Genomic DNA, 22,722 nt, shown 5'->3' on the forward strand with positions numbered 1-22,722 from the left:
CTGACAAATTGTGCCCTATAACTATTGCCCCAAATATCTACACAATATCCCTATAAAACCCCCTGGGGGCCTTTAACCCCAGGTGTTGGGTAAAAGGCTCCCTCGCCACCTTTAAAAACAAAATATAATAATAATAATTTTATTCAAAACAACCCTCTGTTGTTATTTCTTTTAACACAAATTATGTAATCCCTCAATATTCAATAAAAAGGTATGAATTTCTTGAATCTCAGTACACTATGTGACCACAAAAAGTTGTTCTCAACTAGTGAGTCACAACCCAAAAAGTTGGTGCCTGTTTCCTCTGTTTCCCACCTCTCAGTCTATTGAGAACCCCACTGGGTTCCTCTGATTGTTGTCCTCCTCTTGAAAGGGTCAGTCTGCCCACAGCATCCCAGCAGTGGTGGCAAAAACACAGTTGAATCTGTTGCAGCTCCCTGTGGAAAGACTTGCGGAAAACGTAGTAAACAAAAGGGTTGTACACCGTTGAGCACTTTGCAAAGAGGCAGGGCAGCAAACTGACAATGGGCGCCAGGCTGTCTTTGCCCTCAGAGTGCAACATGGTCCAGAGGCTGATGGCCACATAGGGCGCCCAGGAGACGATGAAGCCAGCACTGATCAGAATGCCCATCTGAAACACAGGAAGAAAATTTGAACTGACAGGTAAAAGAAGTGGAAAGTGCTCAGCTGGTAAAGGCTAGTGATTCAAGTTGGACATGCTACTGCTCTTATGGTCTGGAGCAAAAGGCACTAATGCATTCATTAGAGTGATGGTTCCACATGTTACATTTAATAATTGAAGTTCTGTTAACATCACAGGTTGTCCTTAAATATCCTGGCTGGCAGCACTAAGGTTTAAGTTCAAATGCTTGTTGGTGAGATCTGTGATATGAAGGTTTAAATAAGTTTCATGTTACTATTGTGACCTTACAGTGTTAAATAGTCACCAGCATACTGTATGTAGTGTGTTGGATGCTGGTCCCCAGCACAGGATGCTAATGTTCACCAAACATTCTTAAGAATAAAATATGTTTTAACTACTATTTCCTTCTTATTTTCTAACTTCAGAAAAAAAGTTTAGATTATTTTGTATTCCTGAAAAGTCTTCTTAAGAATGTTCTTATCAATGTTCTTTATGAATTGAATTTAGGAACATTCTTACAAACTCCTTATAATGTTTCCTAAGAACTTTCTTAATAATAGTATGTAATAATGATATTTTTATTTTATTTTGTTTTATAGATTTTCATGAATCCTGCCCCATCAGGCCTCTTAAATAGCTAAACCAGCGAGACATACTTTCTTGGAGAAGCGGAATTACCAGCAGACAATGTTGGTCCCCTATATTCATAACGAACCAGCATAAACTAGCCTGGATCAGCATGGAAATTCATGGTGCTCTATGCTATTCTTCTAGGCAGGGTAGATTCAAAGGGACTTTAGTTTGTCAAGCTTCAAGCTACTCAGGATTTAAAAGAATCAAAAAGCGATATTACAGCGAGGAACTTACAAGGAAAGTGAATGAGGCCAATTTTTGGTAGGTTTAAAGGCAGAAATGTGAAGACTTACATAAATGTTTCGGAAAAAACTTTATTTTTGCATTAATATTGTGTATTATTTAAACCGTAAAGTTGTTTAAATCATCACTTTTTACGGTTGTTTAGGGTTAAGTCGTCATGGCAGCAAAGTTGTAAAATTGAATATAACTTCACACAGAAAAGGTAAGTGATTTTATCACACTAAAATCATGTTAACAAGAATATATCTTATGTCTTTTACATATTCTTTTTGAAACAGTTAGTATCAGAACATTTACGGATTGGCCGCATTCACTTCCATTTCAAGTGCCTCACTGTAACCCAGACTTTTGCTTTTCTTTTAAGAAAAGGAGGGACAGGGGGCCTGGGTAGCTGAGCGAGTATTAACGTTGACTACCACCCCTGGAGTCACGAGTTCGAATCCAGAGCGTGCTGAGTGACTCCAGCCAGGTCTCCTAAGCAACCAAATTGGCCCGGTTGCTAGGGAGGGTAGAGACACATGGGGTAACCTCCTCGTGGTCACGATTAGTGGTTCTCGCTCTCAATGGGGTGCCTGGTAAGTTGTGCGTGGATTGCGGAGAGTAGCATGAGCCTCCACATGCGGAGTCTCCGCGGTGTCATGCACAGCGAGCCACGTGATGAGATGCGCGGATTGACGGTCTCAGAAGCGGAGGCAACTGAGACTTGTCCTCCGCCACCCAGATTGAGGTGAGTAACCATGCCACCACGAGGACCTACTAAGTAGTGGGAATTGGGCATTCCAAATCGGGAGGAAAGAGAATAAAAAAAAAAGGAGGGACAAGAAGAAGAAATACATTTTTGTGGTAATCAACATTTTGCCACAAATGCTGTCAATTGAACTTAACTTGTATTGAACCCGGAATATTCCTTAAAAGTAACTAAACTAAGTTCAAGCCACTCTTTCAAAGTAGCTACATTATTAACAATTCATAATTCTAGTATAAAAAGTAACTAACAACACTGAATCTAATTAAGGGGACAATATATTTGAAAATCTGTTTTTTTATCAGATTATAATTTATAATTTAATGCTAGTATTTCAGTGGCTCACAAACAATAAGGGGTTTTGAATTAATTAATATCAGTTTGGGTGTACTTACATACTGTAAGTAACGAAGACATGAACAGGAGCATTTATAATTTGCTATAAAATAATTTGTTAAATACCTGTAAAGATGGATGCCATGCAATGACTTGTCTGAATGATTCACTTAAATGAATCAGACTTTCCAGTGCTATAGATGAAAGCGTGCACTATTTAGGACAACACAATTACTGCCGTCTCACGCACTGTGCACGTGATGCAAATATCGTCATCAGCATAGTATGTGGGGACTATACACGTGCAACCAGGGGTGCCATGCAGCTATTTTTTTGAGGGGCCGCCAAGGTCAGCCACTGCAACCCCAATCCCCCCAAACCCCAATTAATTCATTTTTATTAGCATAACATCATGCTTTCCCTTGGTGCTCGACCTTCCCTGTAATATCCAAAGCAGCCGTGGGACGCCTCAGTCTGAATGGGCATGACGCCTCTACGTGCAGCCCCTAGACAAATTTTCCTAGACATATGGACAGTCCGCCTCTTTGCGCGTTGTCAGCATCCGTACGGCCTCGCAGTCGAAAATGGCTGATAACTTCACTGTACGCGGGACAGTATGGCATGTGTAGCCTAGGCCGCGTGTGCAATGCATAGTGATAAAAAGAGAGCTACTCCGTTGGAAATAGTATTATAATGGAAAAGCTAATGTATTTTGAATAAAGTTAAACTACTGTCACGCTACTTTAAAATGTAGTTACATTTGTAGCGTTGCTAATTTAAGTTAGTTCAAACAATGCTCAAGAGACTGCAAGTTTTGTGTACAAGGGTCTAGAAAATTACAAGTAAACAAGCATGTGGGCTATATTTATTTATTTATTAGATTTTCTTTGGAAATACATTAGTGCCTTTAAAAATAGGGGTTGACCTTTTTTTCTCTTGTAAAAATGTTCTTAACAGGTTTAAGATTTTAAAAACAAGTGCAAGGGGGGCCAGGGAGTTGGGCAATGGGGGCTGCAAACTATGTCTGTCACTGTGGCAGTAAAAACTATTAAGCGTCAAGCTGATGTGTGATCCCTCAAGGGTTCACACTTACTGTGACCCTGTGTCTTGTTAAAGATATAAAATAAATGAAAAACACAAGCTTTAAAAAAATAAATGACCCCTTTTATAATGTTGCACTCAAAGCTCTAGTCATAATTTGCATATTTTTTGCAAATTATTGTTGAATTCTGCCAGTCATGTGATTATGATTAGTGTAAAAAAAAAAAGGATATTTCAATGGTATGGCATTTACCAGATTAAAGGTTTACCCACGTTACGTCGTCATGACAACAAAGTTGTAATATTGGATATAACTTCACACAGACAGGGATTTTATTACACTAACACATATGTTTACATCTCATGGCTATACTAAAAAAAGTATAGCCATTTTTATACTAAAAAAGTGTGTATGTCATTGTTTCTGGTTTGGCCCCATTCACTGTCATTTATAAGTGCGTATCTACTGTATAACCGTGATTTTTGCTTTTTTATAAATAAATGAGGAATTCAATTTTTTGGTAATCAATATTATGCCACAAATGCTGTAGAATAAGCTTAACTTATATTGAAGGGGAAGATTGGGGGCTTAAGCCCCCGAAATTTTTTGGAAAGCCGCTGATCTTTCATAGGTACACTAGAACCGACGGCGAACATCCACCCACACCCAGGACCGATGGCAAACCAAAGCTAGCCCCTAGCATACATTATTTTATGCTAGCAAAGATTTTTTTTTTCTGTCCAGTAACTAAACAACTCATGGAGTTTTTTTGTTGCAACCGTTGTGATTTAACTCTTACATATCTGAATATCTGCGATCACAGCAAAATAGAATCTCACCAGTGTGACCTTCCTCTCAACGCTGCCCGAGGTTATCATGGCTCTGGATTGACTGATAGGCTTTGTGAAGCTTCCAGGCAATGCCAGAGTAGGAGAACAGGATGACTCCACATGGGATCAAGGTGCACAGGATGGCCAAAGCCATGATGAAGGAAGAGCCATTTAAGGAGTGCTGGTACTCGGCCCAGTACACAGAACATGCCAAACAGAAGGGTTCCGGCCCGTATCCTCCCCAGCCCAGCAGAGGAAACACAGCCCAGATCAGTGAGTACAGCCAGATGACATCAATCAAAATACTTATAGTCCTTCTATGAAACTTGTTGCCTGTAACAGATAGACAATTTTCTGATGTTTTTGTTTTTGCATCTATTTCGAGTATATTATTTGAAATATAGTAGCCCCCAAAAGTATTTACACATTTAAGCCACACTTAAAAATTCACAAATGTTGTAGCAGTAGATCAGGTATTTTTAATTGTGGGTGGCGTGATCGCCTGTCAAGGAGGGTGCGAGATGGCGAGATTTTTATTCATCCCATTGACTTGAGTCAGGTGCCAACAAATGTGTGTAATGTGTAATGAGTGAGTCATTGAATCACTGAGTTGTTTATGACCAAAACAATGGAAGTGAATGAGAATGATTCAATTACTTTTAAAATATGTTCAAAAACATTGATTTGTTCACGAATGAAACACAACTAGTAGGCAAATACTCAAGTGAAGCATAAATGATTGGAGAAAACGATCAAGTATGATGAACAGTGTTGGGGGAGTTATTCAATATAACTATACACTAATCCACTACAAATGACTAATTACTTAATTCCTCAAAACATTTATCACACTATTAATTACTTTAATTTTAAGTTACTTTACAGAGAAGTTCATTGTTGTGTACTCTTCAGTAGTATCAGAAATGCAAACAGATGTACATACTGTATAAACATATGCATTTATATTTGCAATGCATTATACATAATAACATTATTTTAGAATAGTGTAATGCAAGTAACTTAAAAGTACTTTAAAATCAGTAACTGTATTCTGATTACAATAATTAAAAATGTAACATGTTACATTACTTTTTTTGACTACATTTTTCCATTAACGTTTGACAAGTAGAAAGTATCCAAATATCTTCAGTTGCAAAGTTGTGTCCATTGTTTTATTTTATGTAAATCCTAACAAACTTTGTTTTTTAGTTTTTTTGCTTGAAAAGTGTCACTTAAGTGTCCAAGTACTTTTTGAGGTGAAACTAGTGGTATATAACTCGATTAACATTAACTGGCTACCATTAACACACAAAATCTCTATTAAATCAAACAAAAATAACATTGCCAATAACCTATTTTTCTCATTCAGAGTTTCTTTTGAAATAAAGATATCATGCAAAAGGCAATAAAGTACAAAACACTTTCCCTACTACAGTGTGTATAATGTCTAGAAAAACCAAAACACATAGAAACTGTCTCTTTGGAAAACAACTTGGAACAAGTTTGTGTTTAAATAGATCGCTCAGTCACTGGACTGAAAGTTCATTATGTCTGTCTATATTGCTCAATGCCAATTTCATGCATCATTAAGGATTCCAAGGATTCCAAGGTCCTTGTGTTTCAAAATCTAATAAGTAATCATGACCAGGGTGGCAATTACTGACCTCCCTTAAAAGTACACATCAGAGTATTAAGTCTACATATTACATAAGGAATGTGTCAATAGCTCTGTCTGAATGAAGCACGTAATATAATTCAACCACCTCTGAAATGGGTCCTAATATTGACATTGCTTGAGCGGGTTTGGTAAACATGAAGGACTTCAGACTGAAAGCGCTAAGAGCAAAAGTATCTAGACAAGAAACCTTTTCATGAAAGTTCAGCTTGAGTGCTGTTGAAGTGAATTTATCTAACAAACTACTCCACTTTATAGAAACAGCATTTATTTTCTTCAAATAAATAATGCTGAAAATGAATAAGCAAGTGAAATCAACCTATGAGTGGCTCACTTATAGTTGACTCTGCATAATAAGCTGGCATACAAGAAAGAATTTCAACATCGACAATATTACACACAAAGCTGGAAGTTTTATAAGTTTATCAATTTTCAAAGATGCTGTTGTCTCACTTGTGACGCATGACCTAATGCAACCAGCACAATACCTGATTTTGGAGGGTTCCCCATTGCCAGATATCTTACCAACCCCATGATGGCAAGAGTCATGATGCTGGCCACGCTGAAGATCATACCCATTAGGCCATAGTACAGGCAGGAAGGGTTGCCTCTGATCCAAGTGTGGTTGAAGGCAGAGGTGACTGACAGCGGGTACATGCTGAGAGCCATGCCAATGTTCGTCATGGCCAGAATAACCGTGAGGAGCTCAGGAGCTTTGAGGATGCTGTGACGCCGAGTGGCTGTAACTAGCACAGCTGCATTGCTGAGGATGGAGAGGATAGCTGGGAGGAAAAAGAGAGCCAATCTGCAGAAAGCCTAATGGTGAATCCTCAACATGTCCAAAAAAATGTGACACCGAAACAGATGGGTCACAATGGTCCAATAGCATCTGACAACTCAATTAGAAAGGTTGACTAGTTTTGACTAGATTTATTTCTTATAAATCACACTGTAAAAAATTTCCGTAATTTTAATGGTAAAAACTGTAAAAATGCTACAGTCAAAAAAATGTAATTGGTTACCGGGTTGTTACCTTAAAATTTACTGTAAAAAATTCAAATATATTTAAAAAGACATTACATGTAATTGTACTGTAAAATGTTGTAAAAATGACCTTTTTTAGATGTAAAAAGATTGATTTTACCATATAATTAATGGTAAAAATGTATATTATGTTTAACAAGAGAGTACATGTACTTTTTATGGTAAATTATTGTTAAAATTACGGTAAAAACAATAATCGGGCGTTCCCAGAATTCTCTGCGTGACCCATCACATTTCACTATTTTTTATGGGAATAGTTATGTTTCTTCTTATTTTAATATCACTTATCTATATTGGGGTGTTCTGTGTTATATTTCATGTAGTTTAGTTCATGTATATTGCATTAATTTAAATTCACATGTGTTACTTACCCTGATGGTGTTTAGTGTTTGTGTGAGTGTGTCATGGTTTTATGTGTTTTTGTTCATGTTTTGTGTTAATGTGTTGTATTTTGGAAGTTTAGTTCCTGTTTTAGTCATGTGTTCCATGTCATATTATTTCCTGTTTCCCTGCCATGTCATTCCCTGATTCCATGTCAAGTCATGTGATCATCCTGTTTCCCTCCATGTTCATGTGTCTTGTTTTCATTGGTTTATTGTCTTGTTAACTCGTTATCAGTTCTAGTTTGTCATTGGTTTAAGTTTATTAGTCTTGTTATCTTGTTTATAGTTTTGTCTGTTCATTGGTTGTCTTGTTACCCTTGTCCATGTATTTATACCAATATGTTTGCCATGGTCCTTTGTCAGGTATTGTGTTAATGTAACATTGTCATGTCAAGTCAAGTCAAGTCAAGTCCATGTTTGGATTTATGGTTTTGGGATTTCATGTTTGTAATAAACTGCACCTGGGTTCTTCACATCATCTCGTCTTTGTCTGCCTGTCATTGCCAGCCAGCGTTACAGAGTGACACTGAGCGCTGTTTCTAAATGTTTATTGATCAATGCTATTGGAAAGGCCACTACTGATGAACTTCATGTCATTATGTGACTTTCCGTAATTTCTATGGTGAGTAACAATACATTATAAAATGAAAAGCAGATTTTTACAGTTTCAGAAGGTTAAAGGATCAAGTTTATATCATTTAATATTATAAACGGTAATGCACCATAAAATATACAGGCATCAAAATTACATCCTGTGAAGCCCGAAGCATGGTTACCATATTTTTTACAGCGAATCTCTGGCAACCACAGCTGCCAGTTTTTTTTTTTTTTTTACCATAAATGTAACAGTATTTTTTTAATATACACACAACTCTCTAGAATGTCATCATGTGACATAGCATTAGGATTTTTCTTGGCTGGAAGTACGGGAATAGACAAATCCATTAATTAGAAGGTGGTGTCCTCATACTTTTGGCCATGTTTCATGTAGTATATTAACATGCTAATATAAAGGCATGATATCAAGGTCATTTTTTCTTGATGGTGTATATACAGTATGCGCATGGAAGAGCTATTATTTTTCTTTAGCTCGATAAGCTGATGGAGCCATTGAACTGAAGACCACTAGAATTGAAAAATCAAATGTCACTAAGCAGTGATCTTTACCGATGGCTCTTCAACTGAAAAACGATTTTGTGCATCATCAGTGCTGGGTTGAAAAAACACCCTAAGATCAATTTTGCTTCTGTTTTGACCATCAATGTACAACACAAATCAGGTCCTGGGCTGAAAAGGAAGGCTTTTCAAATCAGTTTGGCCAATGGCAACTTGATATGAATCGAGACTTGACTGACTGGTGATGTGTGATCTGCAGTTTTCTTAGAAAGGGTATTCTTCAGTAAAACAACATTTGCGGGACAAGGCAACATTTGCAACTAGGCTTTCGGCCTTTAAGAGACCTCTTGAAGATATGCAGTGTGTAATTTTCATTTGTATGATATTTTGTTCCCAGAAACTGTGGGGTTTGATGCCTGATAGGCGAAATCAAGCCTTATGCAACATTTGTTTTAGCACTCAGAAAATAACTGCTTTCTAAGACTGTACTACAGAAGCAGTCCATGTAAAATCATCTGGAAATTGATTTGTTCACCATGAAAAGCCTGGAAAAATATTTGGACACTTCAGCCACACAGAAACATATGAATGTCATTGCATTACATAGCAAAATATCAACCCATGCATTTCTGTACAAAAAGAAAGCACCCACACCCTATTTTTGCAGATCAATAAATGGTCTTTTTTGACTAGGGATGAGGTTCTGAAAGTTACTGTATGTTTATAGGACACTTAATTATTTTATTTAAAAAAAGATCACGGAATATGTGATGATTTCTCATGGTACAACCCTTTTACATTTTTTAAAATTGTCCAGTAGTGAAAGTGTGCAACCTTTCAGATGACTTCGGAGAGAATAAATCATTAATAATAATAATAAAAAGCCTTCATACAAGGTGACAAGATTACTTAAAATCAGTCATAACCCTCTTCACAAGGACAAGCAAAAAATAAATTGCCACTATCATGAGATTAGGCAATTTACATTTTAAGGGATTTGAGCTAGTTATGCTATAGGGAAAATTCTAATTAAATGTGACTAAGTGTAAACTCTAGGCACAAGACTAGACAGTTTCTTGAAAGAAGCCTTTAGGATTTGTGCTTTATTCACACTTTGTTGGGAATGCGTCTTTTTATGTTAGTAGAAAGGAATAATTTACTCACCAAAAAAAAAAAAAAAGAAACACCTTAAAGGGATATTTCACCCAAAAAAATGAAAGTTCTGTCATAATTTTCTCACCCTCATCTTGTTCCAAACCCCTTATGACTTTCTTTTTTCTGTGGAATACAAAAAGAGATTGTGACGAGGAGGAGGGCGGGGCCGGCCCGTGAGGACACACGGCCAGCCCTGAATTGGGCTAATCAGCTGGGAGGGGGATAAAGACTAGCCGGAGGCACCAGTTCGAGTGAAAGGGAGATGCACACGGCTGCGTTGTGTGTGTGTGTGTCTGTATGTTTTATGTTCATTTATATCATTAAACTTTACGTTGACTGTTCAGCCGGTTCCCCTGAACCAAACCAGACAGTTATAGAAGTGCAAAGGACAGACTCAGTGACTGCTGAGTAGAACTGTATCAGCAGCACCTGTGGCAGGTTGAATTTCCTCAGCTGGCGAAGGAAGAACAACCTCTGCTGGGCCTTTTTTACAATGGAGTCAATGTGGGTCTCCCACTTCAGGTCCTGTGAGATGGTAGTGCCCAGGAACCTGAATGACTCCACTGCTGCCACAGTACTGTTTAGAAAAACAGTAACTAAATTTACATACCCAGTCCTCGCATATGCACCAAACCGTGGTCAAACTCCACACATGCAATCCATATGCATCCTTCAAAAATAATCCATAACAAACACTCAATTTTAACATATAACTCTTGTGAACATATTTAATGTAATTTATAAGCATTCTGTATAAAATTTTATTATAAAATTTTATTAAAAAAACAGGAGCTCTTTTGCTCAATGTATGCTCTCACGTCTCTAACACAAGAGAGTGCTGGAAAGCAGGTGCCACAAAACTCCAGTTCTTAAAGGGGCCACGTCCAGTTAAATTAAATGAAATTTCTCCACTTGGCTACGTATATAAAACTACCTATAAACTTTAAAAACTAAAACAAATCAAATATGATAAAACAATGAACAAGAGTAAATGAAGAATGATAAAACATATTAAAATGTCTGTAAGACAAATAAACAATTAAATAAATGAAATCAATCTTTGATTGACAGCTAAATTCTCCCCTAAAATAATGCTCTGTCACCATCTAAGTTTCTGAAAAATTATAACACAAGGATAATATATTTTCACAGCTTTCAACTTAGAAGAATCCATCAATATTTCTCTAAATGTGCAAACTTTGGACTAAAAGCTCTAATGCTGTTTACTGAAGCACAAGCACTGACATGACATTCAGCAGAACTTGCACCATATGCTGGTTTCACAATGCTGCAGAGCATGCTCAAACATCTCTAGCATGTGATCTATGTATCTGCATCATGCTGGCCCAGTTCCTGATAACATACATATGCAGGAATGTAGAGTTGGGGTACTCGAATTCGGATTCGGACGAGTTCAATTTTAATGGACTTGGATTTGTCATGGCTCGGATGCATTTTTACTCGGACTTGACTCGGACTCAAACCTTTCGGACTTGGGATTTTTTCCCAAGTCTGGCCGAGTCTATGCCATTTGTGATGCAATGAAAAACAAACAAATAAACAAAAAAATAACGTAACAGAGTGACCATATGTCCTCTTTTTCCCAGACAATCCGGCTGGGATTTCAAAATTACCTCAAAATGTCCGGGATTTGACTTTGTCTCCCTAATGATGTGCTCTCTATAGTTAGTACTATCATACATTCTGTGTATTTGATATACTGCGCATCAGTTTTCACGCATATATGTCCTTACGTTTGATTATTCTGGCTGAGAGCAGCAGTGCGCACTTTTTCAAAGTACTTTTTTAACTCTCTCACCCGCACGCCCATGCTGTATGTGTGTGCGGGAAAGAGATCGCCATTTGCCAGACGTGCTCTGCAACTCTCATCCAGAAATATCGTAACGTAAATACACTTTAAAATGTACGCTCCCCAACTCTACAAATGATTAAATAGAACACGTTTGATCAGACTCACGCTTATACGCTAAGTCATTTCTAACTGAAAATGTTGACTATAATCGAGAAAAAAATCAAATTTACTACATATCAGGGACATTTAAACTAATATGATGGATGAAATAGACCATGATGGAAATTGTACAACTCAGTCTGTCACATATTTGTAGCACAACCTCTGTGTGTTACCTGTAAAGCTGGCACTTGGGTTTCAATGGCAAAGGGGAGAAGTATCTATTCACCTATTATCCATACTAAATATAATGTGAAAAGAACGAAACGTCAGCCCAAGGTGAGTTTGATCTTGACTTTAGGGAAGTAGACTACACCTGGACACAGCAGGAGGAATGAAAAGTGTGATGTGTAGTACTGTAGCATCTTTTTAATGGTATCTGATCTTTTCTGGTTTTATTTTATGTTGTTGTATTTAATTTTATGGGCATTATTAAATGTTTTAATATTACCATTTATAAAATGTATTAAACAAGTTAAATGTATTTCATTAATTACATTAAATGTATTTCACCCATAATTTTAGATAAAACTAAACTAAATGAAATGGACAAATTAAAAATGAAGTAGAAATAAAAACTACTTTAAAATTCGAAATAATAACAACTCTGGTTGTAATGACTAACATAGCTTTTGCATTCTTTGGTGTATGTTTGAGTGGAGGGGAAAAGCAACAAATAATTGAAATGTCAGCAGAATGCAATAAAAAGTGTGTTGAAGGACAGTTTTGTCTTCATACACCTAAAGCATATGCTTACATTCTGAAACCACTTTGAAATTTGTTCAGCAGGCTACTAATCATTTGTTTTTTGCATTTATATTGACAAATTGTTTTTCTTAGTTAAAATAAGCTTAAAATATTGATGTTGAGTTTACAGTTACAATTTTAATTCAGATTCTTGAACAGATTCATTCGGACTCGGACACGACTCGAATAAATACCATATTTATGTACCATTCTATATTTGCATGGTGCTTCAAAGTACTTCAAAGAATACCATGTTACTACCATGGTAAATTGATATATGATTACCATATTCATATATTATTGTATTTACATGGTGCTTCAAGGTAATAAAAAATAAAAAATACCATGGTACTTCGCTAGATGATTACCATTTTCATATAGTCTACCATTGTATTAACATAGTGCATCCAGGTAATAGTAATGCAATGGTACTTTTCTATGTGTTTCTGTGTAGGCCAATCCATGTTCTGATACTCTTTTGCTTGGAAAATGTATTCACCTGCAGAAGTCGTTTACAAGCTGCAAACGTTGAAACTTTATAAAGACCTTCTTCATCACTAGCAAACGACAGGATGCATTTGCAGGTTTCGTTTCCATTGATTATAGATCCATTGCTACCAGCATTATCTTTATTTTCCATGTTCTAAAATACTCTGTGAGCTTATTGGCAAGTGAGAGCGTGCACAAATGATTCAGCAGCTCACGCGCAAGCTTTCTGAGGCATTCAGATTGAATCACCGATTCAAGACCGCTTTCACCGATTCAGACTGCTTTCCTATCACGTTTGACCAATTCATTTTAAAGAACCGACTCAGATGAGTGAATAATTTGTGATCAGACATCTTTCGTTTTGATTCAAAACTGGCAATAGTGGGAACAAGGTATGATGTAAAGGTGTAGCTTTTCTCAACGCTATGCCGCTACCTAGTCAAAAATATAGCTTCGCTACTGAAAAGCTACTTGATTTTAAAACTAGCGAAGCTACCACCTCGCTACTCAGAAATGTAATTAAGCTAATTGCTTTGCTATTTGTAGCAAAGCTACTGCCCATCACTGCCAGCTACCATATTAGAAAACACATTTATACAGCTTAAAATGGATTTTCCAGAAGGGATGCTATTGTTCTGCATGGATCTGAAGTGAACGGTAAATACAAATTGTCCCCCAGAGCATTTTGTGGGGATTCACTAGCTCAATGATTTCCTTTTTACAGATCAGTGGAGTAAAATGTCAACTTATCCTAAGCACATCAGGTGGGCCCTTTCAGGAAACATGGGTCTATCTGCTAAACTCTGCAATCCTGGTCTCTCTTTGCTATCGTCATGCAAAGGCAGCCTTTTTGGCAAACATAATGTGAACCACTAGTGATCTCATATAAATGTCACAGAGCCACTTAACCATTGATATAGATATTTAAAAAAAGTTGCATTTGTCAAACAGGACCTTCAAAGAGCACACATAGTGTGCATATAGTGCTGGCAGGAGGTTATTTCATACTGAAGAATGTCTAACCCTCCCTGCAGTCGCAGGAGAAACATGCTCAATGACTTCATTCCTTTGACCTTCAAATGAGATAGAAAAGAGAATTTCTTGAACTGAAACTGGGTGTTTCCTGTGTCTCGCAGTGTGATCTAATGGGCTTTCTACTCTCCAGCTAAAAAAAACATGTACAGAATGCAATATAATTAGAATGTGTGGAATTTAAATTAAATTCAGCAGAAAATGATTACATTTGAACATACAGTGGTGTTTAAATGTCTGAGACCATGTAAAAACCTGTTTTTACGAATTGACCTGTTTCAGTGACGTCACATTTTCCTGCAACCGCCATATTTGTGACCAACAGCGGGAGGAAACAATGGCGGTGAATGGAAAAACACCTGAAAAACGATATCAAGAGAAACATTAAAAATTGCTTCTGCTCCATGCCAAGTCCCAGGAAAAGTTCATATTGGTCAGAAGACAGTACAAATATTGCCAAATTTGACTTTTACGGACATTTGAAGATATCCACAATTCATCTCCGTACGCCGGCAAGTCTGATGTGTGACCACCGGCACATCACCTAAACATCTCTCATTCAGAAGTTACAGATGTATTTGTGTTGTTTTCTGGTCTGATTTATTCACAGTATTTAAAAACATCTGTGATGATCCCATCTGTATGAATGTAAGAGCTGCTTTTAACTCCTGAAGAAGGTGTTTGTTGCATCCCACAGCGCAGCACAATGAAGGTATGTGGCAGGGGTCGGCAACCTTTTTGACATGGAGTGCCGACGTCCACCCTAAATGTTTCTATTTTGCATTTTTCTAATTTAATAGTTTATTTTTCGTCACATTTTAACCTTTTGTTTAGCCTCCCATTCAGCTGATGAAAACATGCTGCGTGATCATGAGGAAGGATTACATCAAGATGCAAACTGGAATGCAGGTGTGGAATTTCGTATAAATAAAATGCCAGTGATTACCCCGCAGACAACAAGGGAATGACAACAAGGCTGTGAGGGATAGACTCACAGTCTCTTCAATGGGTTGTACTGCAGTTTAAAGTGTTTTTGGATCATTCCGCGGACAAACCGTTGAAAAAATATCTGTCCAAGAACATTCAGTATACAAAAAACTCCAGACAACATGAGTTGTGGAAAGTCAGATGTGAACTAGGAGCTTTACACAGCTTTATACCGTTTGTGTCAATGAAGAGACTGTAAGTCTGACACAGCCTCGTTGTCATTTCCATTAAATGCATGTAACATATATACAGGTGCATCTCAATAAATTAGAATGTCGTGGAAAAGTTCATTTATTTCAGTAATTCAACTCAAATTGTGAAACTCGTGTATTAAATAAATTCAATGCACACAGACTGAAGTAGTTTAAGTCTTTGGTTCTTTTAATTGTGATGATTTTGGCTCACATTTAACAAAAACCCACCAATTCACTATCTCAAAAAATTAGAATACATCATAAGACCAATAAAAAAAACATTTTTAGTGAATTGTTGGCCTTCAGGAAAGTATGTTCATTTACTGTATATGTACTCAATACATGGTAGGGGCTCCTTTTGCTTTAATTACTGCCTCAATTCGGCGTGGCATGGAGGTGATCAGTTTGTGGCACTGCTGAGGTGGTATGGAAGCCCACGTTTCTTTGACAGTGGCCTTCAGCTCATCTGCATTTTTTGGTCTCTTGTTTCTCATTTTCCTCTTGACAATACCCCATAGATTCTCTATGGGGTTCAGGTCTGGTGAGTTTGCTGGCCAGTCAAGCACACCAACACCATGGTCATTTAACCAACTTTTGGTGCTTTTGGCAGTGTGGGCAGGTGCCAAATCCTGCTGGAAAATGAAATCAGCATCTTTAAAAAGCTGGTCAGCAGAAGGAAGCATGAAGTGCTCCAAAATTTCTTGGTAAACGGGTGCAGTGACTTTGGTTTTCAAAAAACACAATGGACCAACACCAGCAGATGACATTGCACCCCAAATCATCACAGACTGTGGAAACTTAACACTGGACTTCAAGCAACTTGGGCTATGAGCTTCTCCACCCTTCCTCCAGACTCTAGGACCTTGGTTTCCAAATGAAATACAAAACTTGCTTTCATCTGAAAAGAGGACTTTGGACCACTGGGCAACAGTCCAGTTCTTCTTCTCCTTAGCCCAGGTAAGACGCCTCTGACATTGTCTGTGGTTCAGGAGTGGCTTAACAAGAGGAATACGACAACTGTAGCCAAATTCCTTGACACGTCTGTGTGTGGTGGCTCTTGATGCCTTGACCCCAGCCTCAGTCCATTCCTTGTGAAGTTCACCCAAATTCTTGAATCGATTTTGCTTGACAATCCTCATAAGGCTGCGGTTCTCTCAGTTGGTTGTGCATCTTTTTCTTCCACACTTTTTCCTTCCACTCAACTTTCTGTTAACATGCTTGGATACAGCACTCTGTGAACAGCCAGCTTCTTTGGCAATGAATGTTTGTGGCTTACCCTCCTTGTGAAGGGGGTCAATGATTGTCTTCTGGACAACTGTCAGATCAGCAGTCTTCCCCATGATTGTGTAGCCTAGTGAACCAAACTGAGAGACCATTTTGAAGGCTCAGGAAACCTTTGCAGGTGTTTTGAGTTGATTAGCTGATTGGCATGTCACCATATTCAAATTTTTTGAGATAGTGAATTGGTGGGTTTTTGTTAAATGTGAGCCAAAATCATCACAATTAAAAGAACCAAAGACTTAAACTACTTCAGTCTGTGTGCATTGAATTTATTTAATACACGAGTTTCACAATTTGAGTTGAATTACTGAAATAAATGAACTTTTCCACGACATTCTAATTTATTGAGATGCACCTGTATGTGTCAAATGCAGAGGTGTATTTACCTTATGCACCAGATAAACTAGCGAGCAGGCATCTTGAATAGTTTGTCTTGGAACTTCCGTTCTAGCGGTCCTATATTGATCTCTATGTTGTTGATGTTAAAGTGTAATTAGCTAGCGAAACTGATTTACAGGTTATAGAGTTGCCAAAAGTTATCATGAGTATTTTAAAGTGTTCAGGAGATGTCATACCAACTGGAAGCAGATTGGGGAGATTTAAAACAAGAGAACTTCATTCATAAACACACAAGCTCCTACCTTCAGGCTGTGGACGTACTGATGTGCCTCTGTGCTCATGAAACTCCAAGAGACAATAGAAAGTCATTAAAAATATCTCTGTACGACACCTCTAGATGGCCATCTTTTCATGTCATTCACCCACTGTGTTATTGTTAAGGTGAGTCGATTTTTTTTGCGTTAAACCGGGACGGGGAGGGCTGACACTATATTTATACTCACACACATACACATGTGAAAATGTATGTTTTATTTTATATTCCATTTACAACAATATTAATCACATTTAAGCCTCTAAAAAATGTAGGGTGATAAATTAATTTTAAAAAGTACAATTGTAGTTTTCTTTAATATTATGAACTTGCATGTGTAATGATATGAGCTGTTACTGTTGGACATTTCATAATCAACTACATTTTAACACAAATTATTAACAAGTTGAAACCTAAAAATGGAAGTTAGATGACAAAATTCGGAAGAGCAGAGCACGGAAAAGGGGCGGGGCTAAATAAGGTGAATAGTAACGAAGTACAAATAATTTATTACTGTACTTAAGTATTTTTTTTATATTTGTACTTTACTTGAGTATACATATTTCTTTAGACTTTTACTTCACTACATTTTGAAGAGAAAAATTTATACTTTTACTCTGATAAATTTCTCTAGACTCTTTCGTTACTTTTACGACTGAACACCGCAAAAAATAACATAGCTGTACTTGTAAATTGCATGCAGATCGGCGTTAGTGATGTCTGATTCGTGAAAGAATAATTTGAGTTGAATCTTTTACATTTGATTAAATTGAATCGATCAAAACGATTCAAAAAGTGGTCTGAATGATTAGTTTCACGAATCTGAATCAAAATCACAAGGGAAGCGCACAATGTGTGTTCCGTCTGTCTCCACTGGGGAAGACAAGAAACTGCTCATGTAAGTTTAGATCTGTTTTTTGACTTATTAATTTGATACATTTGGCTTAAACATTATGAAAGCTGTAAAATAATGTGCTATCAGTCTCCCACTTTTCCAGGAGACCTGTTCATCTGAGAGTCGATCAAATGCGTTTACATTTAACCAAGGTGCGATGTGTATGAATAATTACCGGCGCTCATGAAAATGTCTAATAATATTTATTTTATAAACTAATGTGTTCTGGGTGGTTGCTTAAGTGTTCCCTTTGCTTTTTAGCACATTGATGCTACAGTATGTGTTTACTAGTGTGTTGTAGATTGCTGGGGCATGCTATGCAGTTGTCATGGTGATCCGCTGTGTGTTTTAGAGGACTGCTTCAATACACTGATCAGCCATATCATTAAAACCACTGACAGGTGAAGTGAATAACATTGATTATATCGTTACAATGGCACCTGTCAAGGGGTGGGATATATTAGGCAGCAAGTGAACAGTCAGTTCTTGAATTTCATGTGTTTGAAGCAAGAAAAATGGGCAAGCATAAGGATCTGTGCGCCTTTGACAAGGGCCAAATTGTGATGGCTAGATGACTGGGTCAGAGTATCTCCAAAATGGCAGGTCTTGTGGGGTGTTCCCGGTATGCAGTGGTTAGAACCTACCAAAAGTGGTCCAAGGAAGGATAACCAGTGAATCGGCGACAGAGTCATGGGCGCCTAACGCTCACTGATGTGCGTGGGGAGTGAAGGCTAGCCTGTCTGGTCCGATCCCACAGAAGAGCTACTGTAGCACAAATGGCTGAAAGACTTAATTCTGTCCATGATCGAAAGGTGTCAGAACACACAGTGTATCACGGCTTGCTGCGCATGGGGTTTTCGTAGCCGCAGACTGATCAGGGTGCCTATGATGACCACTGTCCACCGCCGAAAGGGCCTATAATGGGCACGTGAGCGTTAGAACTGGACCATGGAGCAATGGAAGAAGGTGGCCTGGTCTGATGAATCACATTTTCTTTTAGATCATGTGCACAGCCGGGTGCGTGTGTGTCATTTACCTGGGGAAGAGATGGCAGCAGGATGCACTATGTGAAAAAGGCAGGCCGGCAGAGGCAGTGTGATGCTCTGGGCAATATTCTGCTGGGAAACCCTGAGTCCTGGTATTCATGTGGATGTTACTTTGACACGTACCACCTACCTAAAGATTGCTGCAGACCACACACCAGATGTTTCCTGATGGCAGTGGCCTCTTTCAGCATGGTTAATGCACCCTGCCACACTGCAAAAATTGTTCAGGAATGGTTTGAGGAACATGATAAAGAGTTCATGGTGTTGAAGTGGCCTCGAAATTCTCCAGATTTCAATCTAATTGAGCATCTATGGGATGTGCTGGACCAACAAGTCCGATCCATGGAGACCCCACCATGGAGATCTTACAGGACTTAAAGGATCTGCTGCTAACGTCTTGGTGCCAGATACCACACAATACCTTCGGATGTCTTGTGGAGTCCATGCCTCGATGGGTCAGAGCTGTTTTGGCGGCACGAGGGGGACCTAAACGATATTAGGCAGGTAGTTTTAATGTTGTGGCTGATTGGTGTATGTGGTTGCTAGGGTGTTCTGGGTGGTTGCCAGATTGTTACTATGCTGTTCGCAAGTTGTTTTCTGTATTTGTAGCACATTGCTATCCAGTTGCTAGGGTGTACTTGGTGGTTGCTGGGTGGTTGCTTATAAGCCCAAACTAAAAGAGCCCACCCACAAGTTTCTGTTCTGGTCACTAAAAATGGCTCAGGTCCCTCCTTCAGTGTTCCATTTTTTTTTGGAAAAACAATTTGTTTTAAAAAAAAATCCACATATGTTTAACGCATAGCCAATATAAACACAATTTCAGTTATGTTGTTGTTCAAACTGCCTTCAATTCCTTTTGGGAAGTTTGTACTTTCAAGGTCAGAATTTGTAATTGTGATGTAATGAGCGTTCAAGTGACAGAATGGGCCTGTTTCGCAAATTTCTTTTTTCACTTAAAAAAGCAAGAAGCTTTTTAGCACCAGTGCAACGACACGTTAGGTGTGTCTTATTTTATCATTGTTGTGTGACCATATACCATACTGATGGTCAATGTTATTTTGTTGCACAAGCCTGCTACCTCATATAAACTAGCAAAATGAGTTTTATTTTCTGGCAAGCTTTATTCTTCATCAATAGCATGAAATACATTAAATCTAAACTGTACAGTCACAAATTTGAGGTCCACTTATAATGTCAGTAAAGTTTTTTTGCACCAAAACAGTTATAATTTAATAATATATGATCTTTTCCACCCTGACTCTTGCTGTCTGTCTGAAAAGCTTGGTTTAAAGCTATCTGTCCCTTTAAGACTTCAGTGTAAATGCCCACTGTTCTGATTGGCTAACTTCATGCAGTCCCTCAAATACAGCCATATTTGAAACTCAATCGGAAGAAAATGAACAAGCTTCACATTACTATTTATAAAACTACATTTATGTGCTGATGCTGGTCTTCACCGGAGTGACATCTCACATCTTCAGTGTTTGTATACACACAGAACAGCACGTGTTTCTCCCAGACAGCAGTGTCAGCTGAATGAGACGCGTTTTTAAAAGTTGCACTTGTACCGCTCTTAAAACGTGGCACACATCACCGGAAATGCATCAAAACAATCAAAGACGTCCATATGGTGCATGTTTATAAAAGAGCAACAATTAAATATAGCACAGATGGGTGCAAAACCGTTCCAGTATGCCTTCAAAACATCAAGAAACAGCGCAGCTTAATGAAACACAATGCAGGTCTCTTATTTAGAGTTTGAACGTGATATTGCATCTTTTAAAAGCGGCGCAAGATGCATGATAACAGTCAAAGCCGTTCATCTAGTGTAGAAAAACATTTAAATCCAGATAGGCACATGAAGGTGTCCTGTATAAGTCCACTTTGCTGTAGATGAATCTCCCATGACAGGCCCTTCTCTCTCCTCTTCACCTGTGTGACTGACTGTGTGTCTGAGCTCCAGTGGGTGGGGCCAAAGGTGCAATGATGAAAAATAGGTGTTTATGTCTTGCTGGAGGCAGTTATATGCAGATGTATTTGGTCCTTGTGATGTCACAAGTTCCACAAATTCCACTGGTTTAAATAAATACTATTTTTCTATTAAGGAGGATGTTCTGAAACTTACAGAAGTTTTTATAGTACAATGACATCTTATATGTCATAAGATCAAGGAAAATTGTATTCCTCATGACATGACCCTTTTAAATGCTTTGGTGACCCACCTTGAGAATTTATGTGGAAGTAACTTCAAAAGATTCATCACAAGCCACCAGTCTATAAAAATATGCTTCGGTTGCCATGGCTCTCTGACATTCACAGTTCTGTCTATACAATACTCCCAAGAATGGTCTGTGCTGAGATGTAATCATTAGTGAAAAGGCCAATTATGTAATCTCTATTTAATGTAATGTTTTCGGATTTCTGGATCTGAATGAGGTAATCCCAGGTTACTTGCTTCATTGATCAGGTTATTTAATTTAATGAGCAAAAAATGCTTAAAAGAGTAGTTCACTTAAAAATGAAAATTCTCTCATCATTTACCTCATGCCTTCCCAGATATGTATGACTTTCTTTCTTCTGCTGAACACAAACAAAATGTAAAGGGGGTACAAGGGAAAGGAGGAGGCAAGAACCGGCTTGACAATTCTCTCTCTCTCGAGCTGCCATCTTCGGTCGCCTTTATCCCTCGCTCGCCTCATCAGGCTGATTGGGGTCCGGGCGTCCGTCATTCCGCCCGGCGCCGCCCTCCTCCACGCTACACAAAGATTGTTAGAAGAATATCTCAGCTCTGTAGATCCATATAATGCAAGTGAATGGGTAGCAAAATTTTGAAGCTCCAAAGGCACATAAAGGCAGCATAAATCCATACGACTCCAGTGTTTATGTCCATGTCTTCTGAACGATGTGATGGGTGAGAAACAGATAAATATTTAATATCCTTTTTTACTATAAATTCTCCCTGCCGGTAGGTGGCGATATGCACGAAGAATGTGAACCACCAAAAGAAGAAGAATTTGAAAATGAATGTGGAGATTTATTGTAAAAAAAAATTACTTACATTTTAATCTGTTTCTGCACTACTGGTCTTCAGTTAGCCAAAGAGGTCTCACACCACTTCACTCTTAATTTCACTCCACTGGCTTCCTGTATCTGCCCGCATTAAATTCAAGGTTTGGACTCTGGCCTTCAGGACAGCCAGTGGAACAGCACCCTCTTATTTCAATTCACTCCTCACATCTAGGATGGCACAAGGGTGATTAGATGAGAGAATTTTCATTTTTGGGTGAATAGCAATATTTTTACTGTCCTTCTTAAAACTGTTTTAAGAACAAGAAATTGTGGCTAATGAGGAATAGGGCTTGGCAATTTTCATCAGAAAATTATTTTTCAGAAATTAACTGTGCTTTCTGTATCCAGCTGGTTTGTCGTGATATCTAGTCCCTTCACTAATGAAATAGCATTCTAGCATGTAGCATGCTTTGCATCAAATCTCAACAAAGTTTACATGCAAAATGCTAACAATTACGTTTAGCATGGCGATGGCCCGAGGTTAGTTACGTTGATATCACTACTTTGATTTGT

At 38.1% G+C, this 22,722-nt stretch overlaps 1 pseudogene; it reads right to left on the bottom strand.

Moving 5' to 3' along the window:
- Positions 1–265: 265 nt before the first annotated feature.
- Positions 266–22,722, bottom strand: part of LOC127415586 (opsin-5-like) — a 28,044-nt pseudogene continuing 5,587 nt past the window's right edge.

Source organism: Myxocyprinus asiaticus, chromosome 25 (genome assembly GCF_019703515.2).
Source record: "Myxocyprinus asiaticus isolate MX2 ecotype Aquarium Trade chromosome 25, UBuf_Myxa_2, whole genome shotgun sequence".
NCBI lineage: Eukaryota > Metazoa > Chordata > Actinopteri > Cypriniformes > Catostomidae > Myxocyprinus > Myxocyprinus asiaticus.